General features: G+C 36.3%; 1 pseudogene across 1 annotated transcript; it reads right to left on the bottom strand.

The window, feature by feature from the left end:
- Positions 1-291: 291 nt before the first annotated feature.
- Positions 292-15,626, bottom strand: LOC114263329 (terpene synthase 10-like; annotated as a pseudogene). Its single transcript, XR_014341421.1, has 7 exons — positions 15,303-15,626; positions 12,555-12,825; positions 2,602-2,977; positions 2,059-2,277; positions 1,794-1,932; positions 973-1,233; positions 292-601 (listed from the first exon to the last, which is right to left on the bottom strand). The product of XR_014341421.1 is annotated as a terpene synthase 10-like (transcript).
- Positions 15,627-16,986: the final 1,360 nt, after the last annotated feature.

The raw sequence follows: 16,986 nt of genomic DNA, 5'->3' as shown, positions 1-16,986 counted from the left end.
TTTCATATACTTTTTTGGAATGAGACTTTTGGGTAAATTTCTCAATTCAAATTCACTAGTAAAGGCTGGACACATAGCAATACAAATATCCTTAGAATAGATGTAATTGCAATTGGACCCAAATGCTAGAAAGACAACTCAATCGAAAGACATACTAAAAGAGAAGAGTAGGTGGAGGTAGTTATTGAACTGCACCAATCCAAACATTGTCATTCTAGGAGCTGAAAGTTTTTACAATTTATAACCTTACACAAAGATACATTATTGTTCAACTTTAAAATTCAAACATCGTTAGATTTGTCTATGGGTGGGAAATGGGCTCAACGAGTAGCAAAGACACACACTCTTTGTTCTTGCCTCCAACATCATGGCCATGGCCATCTCCATGCTGGTACGTGAATTGAGAAACCCTGGCAAGATTAGTTGCAATCTCCACAAAAATCCGGTTGAAGGGAGAATCCACAAGTCGAGCTTCATTCAACTTCTTCCAGGCCTCACTAATCAATTGTTTAACATGATCACGAGCATCTTCTGCAGAGGCACCAGTTTCATGCATGTAAATTTGGATCGATTTTGGATTGTCACCTCGTTCTACCTCATCCTGAGTAAATGATTTTTAAAAACGAAGAAAATGTAGATCATTACACGATCCTAATTTCCTAAAATCATTCTAGAGACATGGAATCAATCATATAATCAATCACAAAAAATACAAATATAATAATGTGAGTGTAACATTTATTCAAGGTTGCCTAATACTATCTCGTGTTGATTTTCTGTCAACATTACGTTTTCATTTTTTTTCATTTTGCTTTTAATGTTTTCTAAAACAAAAATAAGAAACAGTATGAAAATACCGTTCATTTTCATTTATATATATATATACATTTAAATTTGAAAATAACTTTTTAATGCTTCTAAAAATTAGAAAACAAAAAAACACAAGCAAGAGTAAGAAGACAGGCTACCCACCCATGATGTGCCCAAATCGTCAGCAAGTCGAACAATCAATGAAGGCCACTTGATTAAATCATGGTAGTTCTCTAAGGAGTCCAACTCTTCTTGGGTAATGGGATTTGATAAGGGATTTGTGCTTAGAAGATAAGCATGTGTTAGCAGGACAGGAGCAGAAACAGATGTCCATGCATGGTTCACATACTCCTCCATTGTTGGTATTACTCCACTGTGGGCCCAATTTACCTCCTTTACAAAACAGTGAATTAAGTCTTGCCACTGCAACATTTACAAATACAATATTAATAGCATGATGATGATGATGAGATTGATGATGAGGATGATGATGATGATCAAATACAATCAACTTCAGCAATTCAAATAAGCTCACAAGGTATGAGCACTTTTTATGAAAACATAATCTCTATACATAATTTTTTATTAAAATGATATGAAAGTGATTTATTATAAGTTTTATATTTGTATATGATTACTCTTTGATTAAATAAGATAAAAATGATAGGTATATATACACACATAATATTTACAATACAACTGAAATTCATTTTAAATGTGTGAGAAATATACTTTAAATAAATCTAAGTTACGTATTAATTTTTATAAGAAAGACACAAACTCAGAATTTATGCCGTGAATTTTATTTAGAATCAGAAAGAGTAGTTGTGATTCAAATGATGTATTGTGGAATCTATGCATAAGATGAATTTGGATCACACATTGAAATTTTTGAATAAATTTTTAGAATTTATAGTATTATTGAAATTTTTACATGTATATTTGTTTGATTTTTCTTTTTTTTTCTTTCAAGTGTGCAACACCTTTCTTTTAAGGTATGGGAGGATGTGAACTCCATGCTCCTTAAGAGTGTCATAAGCCATTTCATTAATCCAATTATAGTAACCAAGGAAACATATCTTCATATAATCCGGTAAATGTTCCACTGCATTCACATCCCATCTGAGAAACAAAAAAATTGTGTCAAATTTTATGTTAAAAATGATAGTGGTGCTTACCTGGGAATGAAATGCTTTTAACTTTTACATATAAATTATTAACACTTAGCTTGCCAGAAATTGCACCAACCTGTCAACGGCATCTGTGAAGAGCTCGAGTTCATCCAAGGTACCATAAGCATCATAAACATCATCCAAACATGTTGTTAGTATATTGATCCTTGTTTCCATTCTCCTATAATATTGGAATTGAGGCTCGTAAGCCTCTCCCAGAGACCATAAGTAATTCTCCATCACCCTATCCCTCATAAATGGCAACCTTTCCCTCCAACGTGTACTTTCCCACCACCTATATTCAATGAAACCGATGAAGAATGATAAATATAAGAGAAATTCTAGAGACAAAAAGCAAAAATAAAAAAATAATACAACTACATACATAAATTAACTATGATTTTGTTGAGTATGGTTTAATTAGGATTCCTTAGGAAGAAATTTCACTGGATAAATTTTATTGATTTGTTTCACCTCCAATGTGGATTACAATTTTCAAACTATGGTGCATTTGACATGTCCATAGGATGTTATGTGAATGCGCATAGCAGGTGAAATAAAAGCTAGAACCGTATAACAACCCTTTTACTTGAAATGTGAACCATATAAGTTATCTTACCTTGAAACGTGTTTTAGATCTTCTTGATGAATTGCTTGTACCATGTTGAAATCCAATTTGGCAAACTCAAGCAATGTAGGGTTCATGTCCGATCTCCTCTCATAAGCATCAATGAACCACCTAGCTTCCATTCTTGGCATGGTCCAATGTAGTGGAAGCTCCAAAGCATGACTCACTAACATGGCTAGATTTGGATCTGTCCTCTTCTTGAGGTATTCTTTGAGATGTTTAGTTGCAAAATCTCTAGCCTCTTCCAATATGCTTTCACCCTCCATTAAAAGGTATGATGATTCATACAAGGATAGTAGCCCCTTAATGTCCTCACTCAAGGACTCCTTGAATTGCCCAAACTTGTCCTTAAAATTACTGAAAACTTCTACAAGCAACAAAGTATACTTTTAATTGCTAATTACAAGGGATGAGCTTCTGTTTACATTTGCATCTATTTATACTCATTCATACTCTTCTTATAGGCCCAAATTTGGACTCACATCAATAATCTGAACCGTCTAATTTGTAAATTTCGTAATAAAGGTCATCTATTTAAAAAATCAATTTCATCGAACATCTATATATATATATAAGAACAAATCACATTTTGTTTTATAAAATAAATAGTAAATATGATTGTAAACTTAAACAATTTATTTTATAAAACAAAATGTTATTTGTTTATCTATTTATATTTTTTCGATAAATTTAATTTTTTGTATGAATAACTTGTACTGTAAAACTTATGAAATAGACAGTTTGAATGAACCGAATGGAGGTCATTGCTATGCTGTTGTGCCTCAATTTGAGGTGCATGATGGACTTATTTTTATGATTCAAACTGTTCATTTTGTAGAGTTTGTTGAGTACTTCATGCCTACCAAAAATTATATTAATCGGATATCAATAACTATATGATCGGTAATCAAAAAAATAAACAATAAGTTTTTCTTTTGAGAAGTAGCATAAAAAATATGCAATTCGATTATATACTTATTGATATCCGATTAATATGATTTTTGGTAAACATGAAGTATTCAACAAATCTTAAAAAATGTATGGTTCAGATCATAAAAATAAGCTCATAATATACCTCAAAATTGAGGCACAATATAGACGTCCCCGAACGCCCCGGGAGGAACGAGGTCCCGTTCCGCTCGTATTGGGCTCACTACAGTTCGGACTCTCAATTTGTCACGGTTCTAAATCTGAACCAAAGAGTCCAAATCCGGCAAATCGTTTTGAGAAAACAGATTTTGAAAGAAGTGCTAAACATGGACTGTTTTGCCAGATATAGAGTCGCCACCTAAATATTTTATTTTGGGGAAATTTAGGAAATCCTGACTCGTTTGCCTAAGGCCACGTGTCCGTCATCACCAAAGTTGCCTCGGCTCGGGAACTTAGGTACGATTGGGGAAGGTCACTTCATGAGCACCCCCGCTCGTCCGATCAAAGATCGGCCTCTACTAACCATGATATCTATTTTTGAAAACATTATGCGTTCTTATTCCGGTTATTAGCCTAGATTTACTATGTGATGCGCACAGCATACAAGTATAGACTGGATCGCCTGAATTGGAACAAAACATTTCATGTTTGTTTATTTGAAAATGGTTTGATGGTGCTACCCGCAAGTAGGCTAAGACGTGGATTTGCCACCCTCGGGTGGGCTTAGAAAATATGATTTTGCCACTATCTAGTGGGCTTAAAACACACATTTGATGAATTATTCCAATCCAAATAACCCAACCTTCACCCACAGGCATTCAGGCAGTTATATCATATAAGCACATAGCCTCATGGTAAGCATGCTATTCATGGCAGTCACTCACACGCATGTAAGGATGCTAAAGCATAAAACTTACTGAGTACTCCAAGCCAAAACAGAAGCTAGGTTAGAAATCTATGCATGATCCTAACTATACAGAAATGCCTAATGCAACGCATGCAAAAATGCAACTATAGCAGGCTTGGCTATTCTAAACATGGCATATGAAATGCTACAGCAAGCATGTATTCAACTTGGAATTGAAAATACGATGCAGTTAGTATGATGCGCCGAGCCCGGTGCATGCAAGACAGATGAATGAATGCAAACATGCTATCATACTGTATGCTAATTGAAACATGCCCCAATCTAACCATCATAAGCGGGTAAATAAAAGGGAGAAAGACGTGGGGTAGGAAGACATACATCACACACACGAACACTTATTACAGTTGTGCCCTCACTCGGAGGGTCCGAATAAATAATACAGTCCCGAATAAATAATTACAGTCCAAATAATTACAAAACCCTAATTAATTAACAAATTAAATTAGGAAAGCAATAAATTGGCATGCAAGCCAGGGACTGCCTCAAATCTGCTCTGGATGATGAATGATGCATGCTCGGGTTGCCTTGTGCGGAGAATCCCTCGCGATGCCCCGGTTTGCCTCTGTTTGCAATTGTTCTTGGAATGCGTGCCAAGCTCCGGAAGGCTGCTGACTCTTGATTTGCTGTAACAGAGAGCAAGAAAGGGGCATGGCAAAGTATTTTCACGTATGTATGCATGACTACTCTTCAAGGAGTGTAGTCCTCGATCCTCGTGCCACCAATCACGCAGCTCGATGCATGATGGCCGGGGAGTCGAATTGCATGACTCAATATGGAATGAATGCACATGAAAACACAACAGGGCCTAAACTCCATCATGGATAATCCGGAGTGTCGGCGACCAGGAATTGAGATACGTTCCGTCACTCGGAGTACGAAACGTACCTCGTTTTCCGTGCTCAGGCTAACTCCTATCCTAAACACAATGCAATATGCATGACATGCATGAATGCAACTAGTATACAACCTAGCATGCACAATGCTATGAAATGGCATACACGATGCACGAGGTAACATGGCATACACAATGCGCTAACATACGGCCTAGCATACACAATGCTATGAAGTGAAATGGCATACACAATGCAATATGAGCTTACACCAACGTGAGTGGACCTCAGCCGCACTCACATAGGAGGCCATACGATGAAAATAAGACAACTCAAAATGCGTGCCCACGTGCACGCGAACCGAGGATCGACCCTAAGGCACCAAATGCCACTCTAACAAGACATGACAAGGCATGGAATATGACATACCAGCATGCAAATTTTAGTAACAAAATATGATGCAAAACGGCCCCAGAACATGGAAACATGGCACCCGAAACATGGAATGAGACCCGAAACAGGAAATTAGGTACATGGAATGACCTATGGCCATGCAAAGCATGCATTATTCGAACATGAAGTGTGAAGACAGAATTAAGACAGTCCCAAAACAAGCATATTTACAGTTTTAAGCAAGGCCAAAAAGTGAACACAAATAGGGCTAAGTTAACATGCAAAAATGGCCCCAAAAGAGAGATAATGAAGCAAGTAGCAGCTGCTGGCCCTAAATGGCCAAGAGCTCTTCAACAAAATTGAAGAGGGGCTCAAAACATGGTATTTTACAATTAGTGACCAAACCCAAAACAGTGCACATGCAAACTTAAAATACTATGCAAAATAAGGCCTAAAGAGAGGTTTAAACACAAAGAGCAAAAAGGGAGCTTCAAACAGAAAAAGTCCATTGATGAAACATGAAGAGGGAGTCAAAATAAGGCTATTTACAGTTCAGACCAGAGCCCAAAAAAACACAAGCACAAGGGGCTAACAAAACATGCAAAAGTAAGGCCAAAAGAGGGATAAAGAGGCAAGTGACAAAAGGAAGCCTCAAACAGTGAAGAGCCCTTCAACAATGTTGAAGAAGGGCTCAAAATAAGCCACTTTTAAGTTTATGACCAAGCTCAAAACAGTTTAAAAATGAGCCTAAAATACTATGCAAGAAAGAGGCATACAAAAGAGGTAAAGAAGCAAGTGGTAGCTAGAGACCTTAAACATGGAAGGACCCTTAATCAATCATGAAAAAGACATCAAAACATGACTATTTTCAGTTAGGGTCGGAGCCCAAAAATGTAAGAAAGTATGGCTTAGATATAGAACAAAATAAAGCACAAAAGAGGGAGAATGAAGACTCATCCTTGTAGACCAAGCTTCAGCAGCTCTTGGCTTGAGAAAAGGTGCTCCTAAGCTCTGGAAAACCAGCTCCAAGTGTTGGAAAGGATGGTGGTGGTGTAGAAAGGGGTGTGGGATTTGAGGGGTTTTGAGGGTTGGAGTGTAGAGAGAGAGAGATACAATGTAGGAGGCTTAGACCAAATTTTCTAACCCCTCAAATGGGAGCTGGAGGGCCTGGATATATAGGCAAAAGAGGGGGGAATAATGGGGGGAATGGAATTCAAATTTCCCCCCAAAAGTTGGCCCCCCAGGATACAAAATCTAGGGGGAAACAGAGGGCATTTTTGTAAAGTACCTGGAGAGAGGATCATGGCCGGCCGGTTTCCTAGGGTTTAGGTGGCCGGTCAGCCTTCCCTATGGCCGGTCGGCCAAGGGTCAAAAGGGTCAATGAAGGTTAATGGCCGGCCATGCCAAAAAGAGGGCCTCTCATGTGTGCACAACACAACCATGTGGTCAAAAACTGGAGAGAATGAACCAGGAGAGAGAAAAGGCCACTTTTAGGAGGGGTTTAAAAGGGTCACACACAATTACTGGCCGGCCATATGATATTGGTGGCCTCCCAGGTGTGTACAACACAAATATGTGGTTTGGGGCAAGAAAAAGTGGCCTTAGGGTGGTCAACATTGGCTTTCAAGTGGGAAAAATGGGCGACGGAGGGCAATGGAGGAATAAAACATGGTCGTCAGAACAATTGCTGGCCTCCCACCCTTCTACGATCTTCCTAACAATGAAACAGAGGTCCCTGCCAAAAATGAACTCAAACCGATGCAAAATGGAGGTTCGGGGGCCGAAACGTGCAGCCGGAGGCCCCGAAAACTGACTATTAGGCACCGGAAGTGATGTTCGACCACGAAGTTGGTTTTTCGGACCGTAGTGTCCTTCAAAAGGGAGTAAATAAGATGCATGCCAAAAACCGGAACAAACGGAGGTGGTTAAGCGGTTCCGAACCGAGGCACACGGCCAACGGCTCTGAAAAATCGGAAACCGGACTCCAAACGGGCAAAATGGCCTACGACCACGAAACGTAGCCTACGGCCACTGAGAGATAATCTACGAGACCTCTCTCTCCCTTCTGGAAGAGAAACAGAGAAAATCGAGCCTGGTTCGCGAACCGAGGCAAAGCACGCAAGAGCCCCGAAGTCCGGAGGCAAGGCTCGCAGCCGAAACTTTGAAATCTCAGAACGAGCACAATATGCAACATCACCAAGCGCTCAATTGGTGACGTTTGAGTTTTAAGGTCGGTCAAAAATGGGGTGTCTACACACAACAATCATTCCTATGCCTTTAGCACAGTAATAATCCCAATTCTTTAAATGATCAAAGTGAGTCCAAATTAAAACTCATAAAAATAGTATGGATAGATATAGAAAGATGAATTACAATGACTAAGATAAAAAGATATTTATATTCTGTAAGTGGTGGTGGAGCCACCATAAGTGCAAGAGAGGTACGACCTCTCTACTTTATTGTAATGATATCAATGAAATAGGGATGGATATAAATTCCCATATTCTTCCTTGACATTTCTAATGCCTTCCCTGGGTTATACTGGATTTTTATTTTTTTTAAAGGGGGGTTTGTGTTTTTGAGATATCTTGGGTTATCCTTTCTCTTGCTTCAAGATTTGATTCTACATAGTGGATGAGGTGTTCTGTGGCGTTCTCCATTTTTTGTGTGCAAGTTTTCATGGTAAAAACTAAGAACCCACTTCGACTATCCAGATTTGCTATGAAATTTTTCCTTCCCTTTCTAGACTCTTATTTGTGTATGCAAGATCTTGTGATGGTTCTTATTGATGGGTAAATTTCTGTATTTTTCAGAAAATCTTTGATTTGCCATTAAGGGCCTTGAACTTGTGGGCTCCCATGAGATGTTTATATATGTTGGAGATGGTATATTTGTTCCAATATGGCCGGAGTTTTGGCTAACCGATCTTTATGTGTGCCTTAAAGAAGATTCAAGAAATGAAGAAGAGTCAAAACAGATTTGTTTATTCATAAACCATTTCAATCAATTACACATCTATCTAGATCATGTACAGTATTTATCAACTAATATACTCTACCTAACTATAGTTACAATTAACTATAGTTCTAACAACTTTACAACTGCTATAGTTAATACTAACTAGTGCTGACTAATCTAACTGACTTCAGATGAGGTGAAGTTGGTTTGGTCATGCTGGTGCAGCTGCTTCGGCAGTATTGAAGTTGAAGTTTGCAACCGAGGTTGCTTAACATTCCCCGTTAAGCTGACAGGAGAAAAATGAGCCAGAAGCTTGTGTTGAAGAAAGTTAAACCGAGAAACTGAAAGGGGTTTGGTGAGGATATCAGCAATCTGGTCAGCAGTAGCAAGATGTTTGATAAGCAACTGTTTGGAAGCAACACGCTCACGGACAAAATGATAGTCCACTTCAATATGTTTAGACCGAGCATGAAAAATCGGATTACTAGACAGGGCAATGGCAGAGAGATTGTCACACCATAAAGTAGGTGGGGCAAGAGAAATGTGAAGATCCCGAAGAAGCATGCCAAGCCAGCTAAGCTCGGCCGAAGTCTGAGCAATAGCGCGATATTCAGCTTCAGTGGAGGAGCGAGAAACAGTAGGTTGTTTCTTCGTAGACCAAGAAACCAAGTTGGGACCCAGAAAAATACAAAATTCAGTAGTGGACCTGTGGTCAATGGTGTTCCCAGCCCAGTCAGAATCCGAATAGGCAGTGAGAATAAGAGGGCCTGGCTGAAACTGAAGTCCCTTATCAAGAGTTCCCTTCAAATAACGCAATAAGCGTTTGACAGCATGAAAATGACTAACCAAAGGAGCGTGCATATGTTGACAGGCAGAGTTGACAACAAAAGCAATGTTGGGGCGAGTAATGGTCAGATATTGAAGAGCCCCAAAAATACTGCGATACAGAGCAGGCTAAACAAAAGGAAGATCAGAGTTGGGAAAGCTAGAGGATTTAGTAGCCATGGGAGAGGCATAGGGCTTGCAATGGGACATCCCAGCTTTGGCTAATATCTCAGTGGCATACTTAGATTGGTGCAAAAAGAAACCAGCAGCAGAAGTGTGAACAGAGATGCCCAAGAAATAATTCAGAAAACCCAACTCTTTCATGGAAAAAACTTTATGCATTTGAGCAAGTAACGAGGTAATATAAGAAACATCACTCCCGGTTAGCAAAATATCATCAACATATATAAGTAGAATGGTGATGGCAGATACAGTCTTCTTAATAAACAAACAAGACTCACAATGACTAGCAATGAAACCTTGGGACAACAGAAAAGTGGAGAATGTAGAAAACCATGCCCGAGGAGCTTGCTTAAGCCCATACAAGGCTTTATGCAGTTTACACACCTTATGAGGATGAGAAGCATCAATAAAACCTGAGGGTTGAGTCATATAAACCTCCTCATGATGGACACCATGCAAGAAAGCATTAGATACATCTAATTGTTTGATAGACCAACCAAAATAAAGGGCAAGACACAATAAAATGCGAATAGTGGGCTGCTTTGCAACAGGACTAAAGGTTTCTTGATAGTCAATACCCTCCTCCTGGAGATAAGTTTTAGCCACTAACCGGGCTTTATAACGAGCAATGGAACCATCAGAGTTCTTTTTCAATCGATAAACCCACTTACACCCAATGACATTCTTGTTAGGAGGAAGGTCAACTAAGGACCAAGTGTGTTGAAGTTGAAGAGCGTGAAATTCTTCATACATAGCCTGAGTCCAATCTGAAGATTGAGAGGCTTCCTTATAGGAAGAAGTTTTAGTGGGAACATGAGCCAAATGAGCAGTAGGAGAAAGATAAGTAGATTTGGACCGAGTGACTATAGAATGAGTGTTGGAGCTGAGATGAGGAGAAATATGAGTAGAAACTGGAGCAGAGAGAGATAAATCAATAGAAATTGAAGATATAGGAATAGGATGAGAGGAGGAAGGAACTGTAGAACTAGGAATAGACAGAGGAAGATCAGTAGAAGAAATAGGGTGATTAGCAGAACTAGGAATAGGAAGATGAACAATTGGAGGTGCTGAAGAGGAAGGAGAAACAGAAGAAGGAGAGTTGAAAGAAGAAGAAACATAAGAAGAAGTGGAGGGCCAGAAAAAGGAATGTAATTGAGTAACTGATGGAACTGGTGAAAAAGAAGAACAAGATGAAAAAGGAAAACAAGTTTCATCAAACACAACATGCCTAGAAAGATAGATATGACCTGTAGAGGGATCAAGACAGCGATACCCTTTCACTGACAGATGATAACCAATGAAAACACATGGAATGGACTTAGATTGAAGCTTGTGGTTAGTGTAGGGCCGTAACCAAGGATAACACCTGCAACCAAAAATTCTTAGAAAAGAATAATCTGGAGGTTTATTAAACAGCATTTCAAAAGGAGTAAGATTGTGAAGCTTAGCAGTAGGTAATCTATTAATAAGCAAGACAGCTGTAGCTAGTGCCTCAAACCAAAGATTTAAAGGCAAAGATGCATGATGCATTAGAGCAATAGTTGTTTCAATTAGATGTCTGTGTTTTCGCTCAGCCACTCCATTTTGAGAAGGAGTGTGAGGACAAGTAAGATGATGTAGAATACCTTTTTGTTTAAGAAAATTTTGAAATTCAGTAGATAAGTATTCACCACCATTGTCACTGCGAAGAATTTTAAGAGATGTAGAAAATTGAGTTTCAACTAAAGCTTTGAATTCAAGAAATTTAGGAAATACTTCACTCTTGTAATGAAACGGAAACAACCAAGTAAATTTGCTGAAATCATCAATGAAAACAACATAATACTTGTAGCCTGATACAGAGGCAGAAAATGGGCCCCAAACATCTAAATGAATGAGAGCTAAAGGTTTATTAACAGTTGAATTGGACAAACTAAAAGGAAGCCTATGTGTCTTAGAGACACAACAATGAGGACATAAACCAGAGGAAGTGTGAGAAGGCAAATGAAAAGTGTTAATGATGTGATGAAGCTTGGTGGATGAAGGATGTCCAAGTCTGAGATGCCAATTTGGAGCAGAAGCAGCAGTTGAAGAAGCAGCAGTGGGAGAATTGGTACTCTTGAAACAAGCCTGTGGAGAAGATGAAGAGAACATGGAAACTGATTGAGGAGCATGATAAAGACCCTAAGAATTAAGGCCTTTATACAGAATGCTCTTGGTATCCTTGTCCTGAACAACAAACTTATAAGCATCAAAGATAACAGAATCTTCATTTCTTGAATCTTCTTTATGCCTATCGTTGCCGCTGCTGAATTGCTAATGAGCTGCTACATTGTTGTTGAGAATATGTTATTTTAATAATTTTTTGACATTTTATAAAAAATTATATAGAAAAATAAAAAGAATAATGTGATAATTTGACTTTTGACTTTTTTATTAAAATTAAAAATTGTCAAACGAGACAAGTTGTGAATTAGTAGCTATGAGTGTTTCACTTTCTAAAGGGTGTATTGCCTTTTTATGTATGTAATGAATTTCTTTGTAACATTTAATGTTTTAGTGTGAAATATATGACTTACCTATTAAAAAAAAAAGAAATTGGGATAGTTTTGAAATATTAATAATATTGATATTCTTACTAAAATCATATCAAACTAACAATTGTATCCCAAATTGATTGAATAAAATTATATGTATTAATTGATACATTAATTAGTATATTAACGGATGATGTTATATAAATTTAATGATTTTGAGTTTTTATAATTTGTATAATGAATGAGTTTATAATTTTAAAATATTAATATCATAACATATGTTGATATATTAATTGATATACTAATTAATATACGTGGCAATACTGCAAAAAAGTCAAACTTTCCACGCATAGGATTGTTGACTAGGAAATGACTAGTTACCTTTAGGGACATTATACCGATGTTGCCTCAAAAGTCTAAATTCAAGAGCTATAGCATACAAATCTCCTTTGTTGCGCCAATTCATTTTGTGATCAATATCAATGTGTATGCTCTCCAAAATTCTCTTTATTTCAGCCTCAAAGTGATGAGATACTCCAAGTCTTTGCAATGAATCTACCAACTCAAGTTTCTCCAATGGCTCCTCCAGCTTCTCTATCATGATTTTCACATCTTCCTTCAACTTAGCTGCCCATTTTTCATACGACTCTCCCTGCAGATAAATAAATATATATAATATACTATTTTAAATTATCAACATTACAAGTGTAACCATAGTATATGTGTGAGAGAGGAATGTGGAAGAAATAAATATGTATATTAATCTTTCATTGGTAAATTAAGTTAAATGAAATTATAAGTATGGTGAGATTGACGGATGTAATTACTAGTGTAAAGTATTAGGTTACAGGTGTAAAATAAATTATATTTATTTGTATACTATGTGTGATGATATTAATTAGTTGTGACTAAATTATAAAATTATCTAAAAACCTTTATTATATAAAAGATGATTGTTATCTTTAGGATAAATTATACTGGTGGTCCTTATATTTTATCCCTTATGTCATTTTGGTCCCTACACTTTTAATTAGCTCAATTTTATTTTTATTTATATTTTTTATTTATTTATTTATTTATTTTTTTGAGAAGACAGAAACATATTATAGAAACAAGAAACATAATACAACTGGGAGTCGTTAGATCCTATTGGAGGCAAGCTTAGTAGCTACATGTGCTACTTCCACTGCCTTCCTAGAAGCCTTAGAAATACAAACATGGCTAATTTTGGGAAGTCTCAAATAATTAATTTTTTTATCTTTTTTTCATTATATCACCTCTCTATTTTTCTGTACATTTTTTCATAAAAAGACAAAAATTATACTTATTTAGGTCATCCCAAACAATTCCATAACCAAACTTGTTGCAAAGAGCCCTAATATCGGATAATATATGCATTGTTTCCCAATCCTCCGTATTGTTCTGTCGGATAACATGTCATAGTGTATTGATTTAATTTTGGCTCATAATTTTAAATTTTGTTTTAATTTGGTTTAATTAATAATACCATTAATGTTTTTTAAGGAAAAGTATCCCTAAATTGGTTGAGGTTAACTAAATGAGTTGAGTAAGTTTAAAATTTTGCTCTTAAAAATATGGCACGTGACACTTATGTACGTATTTTTCATTAAAAAAAAACAAATTTAGATAAAATTATAAATTTCTAATCAAAATCGAGCCAATTGATAGTACATATGGATTAAAATGACAAAAAGGTAAAGTACAAAGACTACCATCATAATTTACATTTATTTTTATAAAGTGAAAACAAAATAGTCTTTTCACATTAGCAATCAAAAATCTATATACTTAACCCAATACATATGGGAAAATTATTGGGTACTCCCGGAGTACCATGTAATCATATATACTTTCTTATCAATCATCATTTGTTATGCCCTCTCATATTCCTTAATTACCCGACACAAACAATTAATACCTCACCTTCTCCACCAATTATATTACCATAAAGCACTACATGATCGTACTCGAACTACCGAATAATCACCGATAGATATCTTGTATTAAATTTTTTTAAAAAAAAAAAAATTATACCATCTGATGGTTTATTTATTTATTTATTTAACGGCAAAATTTAAAAAATATTGCTAATAATATACTTTTAGGAATAAAATAATTTGGTGTCAAAAAATTTACTTTTTGAGGCAAAAAATCTAATCCCAAAGAGATGTTAACTCATTATTAAATATCCAATTTCATCGCTGATGTAGAATAATAATCAATATGTTTAGTTTCAGTTTTCTGAATTTAATTTTCTGAAAATTGAGTTTTTTATTTTCGTTTTTTTTTTGTTTGTAGTAAATATTTTTAAAATTTTAAACGTTTTTTTTTTAATTTTTTTAGATGTACCTTACTTAGATGTATTTAACAAGTAAATATTTGTGAAAAACAATATTTTAAAAAATTAATAAATACATAAAAATACGAAAAATATACTAAATTTTCGTATTTTTTTTGCTTTTTTGGTATTTAGTGAATTTTTTAAACATTTTTTCACGAAAATTATATTTTTTAAGTATATTTATGTTAGGTGTGTCTAAAAATTAAAAAAATTGCTTAACATACTAAAAAAATCAGTAAAAATAAAAAATATAGAAAATAAGAAAGTAGAATTTTTTCAAAAGTGTTTTCAAAAAACTGGAAACCAACATGGTGATTTTTGACAACTAAAATATTTCATACTTAAAAAGTAATTTTGTCCTTAATTTTTTGTTTCTAAAACCTGAATTTGTTGTAATAACTTGTTGATATCAGTTTTTGTTTCCCAAAAAATGTAAAACACTTTAAAAATATTATTAAATTCTATAAACCTTAAAAAAAAAAAAAAAATTCATTTCATTTATTTTAAACAAATTTTCCTTCCTTCGTCGCCCTTCCAGCCACCACCACCCACTATCTATCGCTATTGCCGCAGTTAATCCCACTTCCGCCACCGGCCACCACCTCCGGCTTGTCCTCCTCCACCTTCCACCACCCATCCAGGCCACAAGCCATCAACTCTGGCTAATTCCCTTCACCTCCAACCCTTCACTTATTTTAAAAAATAAATTTTTAAAACACATTTATGAACCATATATATATTATCAAAAACAAATAAATTGTACGTACCGCGTAAGTGCTAGTGAGTGACTGTAGATAATCGTATTTCCAAACAGGAGGCTTGTAGTTTGCTGATCGCCTAACAATAGTTTGATCACCAGGTTGAGTCTTCTTCTTGGTAACACTACTATTACTAGTATTACTAGTCATGCAATTGCAGTAGAACCAGAGAGTTTTTGAAACTTGGGTTTTACAGATTGATGGAGATTCCAATGAGAGTTGGCTTCTTTTATGCAATGGAAATCGGGAACTAGTCAAACTACAAACTGGGTTTGGAACAACAAGGTTCAAAGCCATGATTGTTTGATCTTTTTTCTTACTACACCTTGTGTTTGTTTTATCTAAACTGCCTAGTGGCTACTTTATTTATAAGGAATTTGAATTTAATTTTTTGAAAATTGAGTTTTTTATTTTTTGTATTTTTAGTGAACTCTTTTATTATTTTAATTTTTTTTAAAACTTTTTAGATATACTTAATATAAATGTTTTTTTTTTTATCGGCAAATAAATCTTTATTGATGAAAACATACAAGGTATGATAAGATACATCAATAAAGAGGAGCTCGGAACTAACACGAAGCTCCAAGCGCCAGTTGGTGAGGAACCAACAAAAAGGAAAGCAAAAAGCCAGAGAAAAAGAGCACAAAAAATCAGATAGAAGCAGCTGTGGTAGAATCAGATAGAAGCAACATAACAGCACACAGACTTTCATCCCTTACAACCACCTAACACATTGACAATCAACCCATTCAGCCATCAGACAAGCATAACAGCACATAGCCCTTTCAAGCGTCCAGCATGAACTCCTAACACAGTAGCAGCCAGACCAAACACAGCAGCAGACTCATAGATCAGTTGCAGGCCCATAGAAGAGCTGGATGCAGACTCACTATAACACCAGATCAATTGCAGCACCAGATGCAGACTCACTATAGCAGTTGCATTCCACCAAAAACACCCATCAGATTCATTCCACCAAAAAAACACCCCACAGAAACCATGATGAACATCTGCAATTTCATCTCCGTCTTTGAAATTTTACTGAGAGGTGGGACAGTAGACCACAAACACCAAAAACTCCCACAGCAACTGATAAATCTGGACAGCATGGAAGTAGATGAACCATTGTTGGTTCTATACCAGGAAGGAAGAAGATGAGACCCTGTGCTACAACAGATAGATTAATAGAGCAGCACTACCACCTCCCTTACAACTACTGACTACAACACAGCCAAGTAACACCCTAAACTGCACAGATGCAAAGCTGGGTAAGGATACCTACACCCCGAAATTACACAGACTACCCCTCTGTCCGTATTCAGAATTTCCATCCTTCAGAATACCAGCATATCTACACCACACAGATGCAACTCTGCACAGTACCACCCTTCAGATTTTTCACACTGCAACACACAACTGTTCGTGACATATATGCAGAGCTTCACAGCACAAATGTGAACACAGCATAAACATTACAGCAGAGGCACCCTACATCACACTCCAGCCGTTCAGTCCATTGCACCTACCCCTCCCAAACACCTCCTTATTTGCCTCAGATTGGTTCCAAAATCCTGTACAGAGAACTGAAAGTCACTTAGATATGGGTTTACCCAGAAAGCAATCCTGATTTTAATTAATTCACAAATATCCTCTAAATTTGGGGGAGTTTCTCTAAAGACACACTCATTCCTGC

The sequence above is a fragment of the Camellia sinensis genome, chromosome 10, assembly GCF_055761805.1.
Source record: "Camellia sinensis isolate YWXY chromosome 10, ASM5576180v1, whole genome shotgun sequence".
In the NCBI taxonomy this organism is placed as follows: Eukaryota; Viridiplantae; Streptophyta; class Magnoliopsida; order Ericales; family Theaceae; genus Camellia; species Camellia sinensis.
The sequence above is the reverse complement of the archived record's forward strand: the minus strand, read 5'-3'. Positions and strand labels throughout refer to the sequence as shown.